Source organism: Echinops telfairi, unplaced genomic scaffold (genome assembly GCF_000313985.2).
Source record: "Echinops telfairi isolate 266 unplaced genomic scaffold, ASM31398v2 ScPeMD7_9;HRSCAF=40, whole genome shotgun sequence".
Classification (NCBI taxonomy): domain Eukaryota; kingdom Metazoa; phylum Chordata; class Mammalia; order Afrosoricida; family Tenrecidae; genus Echinops; species Echinops telfairi.
The window spans coordinates 58,080,906-58,082,771 of record NW_022103906.1 but is presented as its reverse complement, the minus strand read 5'-3'; the positions used below and the strand labels follow the sequence as shown (position 1 = coordinate 58,082,771).

The 1,866-nt window shown below is 41.6% G+C and overlaps 1 protein-coding gene across 1 annotated transcript in view; it reads left to right on the top strand.

Annotated features, from left to right (window-relative positions):
• The window catches only part of PRIMPOL (primase and DNA directed polymerase), a 44,812-nt gene that overhangs the window by 31,290 nt on the left and 11,656 nt on the right, over nucleotides 1-1,866 (top strand). The window lies entirely within an intron of this gene.

Below are 1,866 nucleotides of genomic sequence, written 5' to 3'. Positions count from 1 at the left end.
AAAGAATGTGTTGGGTTTTTCTAAGATTTCTTACATAAATGCACTACCTCTGTAAAATGTTTAATTTGATAAAGTTTTATTCTTAACATATTCTTTTTACAATATAGGCTTAAAAATTCATGGACAAATCATATTATCTTTTAATTCCATTTTCCCAAGAACTTTTTGGAGCTTCCATATATATATATAATCTTAAAGTAGAAAGGAGAGACATATATATACACACACACATATATATGTATATGTGTGTGTATATATATAATATCTTAAAGTAGAAAGGAGAGAAATAAACCACAGACTAATACCTTGAAATAGTCTTAAACAGAAGAAAATAATATGTATGTATATATATATATGAAAGTTACATAGCAAATTAGGTTCCTATTTAACAATTGGCTACCAATTGACACCAAGGTCAATCAGCATAGCATAGTTCACAAAGACTGTATTCTAATCCTTTGGGTTGAGTAGTGCCCTCTATGGTGCAATTAATTATCAATATCTCCCTGATTGGAAGATAAAAGGAGTTGAAAATCGAAAACATAAAACAGCCTAATGGACGACACGCATCAGTCTCACAAGCCTGAGACCAGAAGAACTAGATGGTACCCAGCTACCGCTACCAAGTGCTCTGAAAGAAACACATTAGGTTATGGATAGAGCAGGAGAAAATGTGGAACAAAACTCAAAATCATGAAAGAGACCAGACTTGATGGTTGGATAGAGACTGATGTAAGCCATGAGATTAAGGCCCCAGGCCCATTCAGGCCTGGAATTGAACTCACTCCATTGCTCAGCTTTCAACCAAACAATAGACAAGCCTATATAATCAACCATTTCAGATCAACAGGGCAGCATTTGCCCAAGGACAGAGTGCAGATGGGTTAGGGATGGAAACTGTAAGTACAGTGCTGAAGTGACGATACATTGGTTGGTACATAGAGGGGATTGTAATGGATGAGTTGAAACCAAACATGCATGAACCATGTAAAGCTGATGATCTCCCCTGTAAACCTTCACCGGGTTCACAATAAAAAGTCTTACAAAATTAGTTGAGGATTTAAATAAAGTAAGCAATTACAGTAGCTTCTTAGGGTCCAGTTGAATTGCCAGTGCCTTCCAGCTGCTGATCGCCCAGGATCCCCTGCAGTGCACAGGCAGCTTGCTTACTTACTGCCTCCAGGGAGGACATGCCCACTCCGTAAGAGGAAGTTCAAAGCAAACCAAAAGAACCTACCCCGCAGTTGATTCCCACTCATAGGGACACATAGGGATAGAAGGCTTCCAAGGCTGTAAGGCTTTCATGGAGCAAATAGCCTCAACTTTCCCCCAGGGAGCAGCTGGTGGGCTTGAACCACAGACCTTGTAGTCCAGTGCTTACCTGACAGCCCCATAAGAGGACGTTCGAAAGGATTTACAGACTTTAGTAAAGTGAACTGGGGAGTGGAATTGCCGGGGACATCTGGTGCTGCCAGGGACCTTTCTATGACTGGGTGTCTGAATACTGGGGGGTAAGAAAGCCTTCAAAATCAAAATCCTGTTTACCACCAAGTAGCTTCTAACTCACCATGTCCCTATAGGACAGAGTAGAATGCCCCTTTAGAGACTTTAGGCTGTAATCTCTATGAAAGCAGACTTCTTCCATGGCTTCCAACCAGAGACCCTTCTGGTAGCTGCCAAGCACTGACCCACTGAAGTGCACCACTCTTCTCTGAAGGGAAGGCGCAACTAGAGGGAGACTAGCGCTGTGATTGGTGAAGAAGCAACAGTCACTCCTATTAGCTAGGATGGGCAGGTGCTGCTCACTCTGTGTTTTGGTCTTGGTTTATTGTGACCACGGAGTGGCCATCTCTGAGGTTGACATTC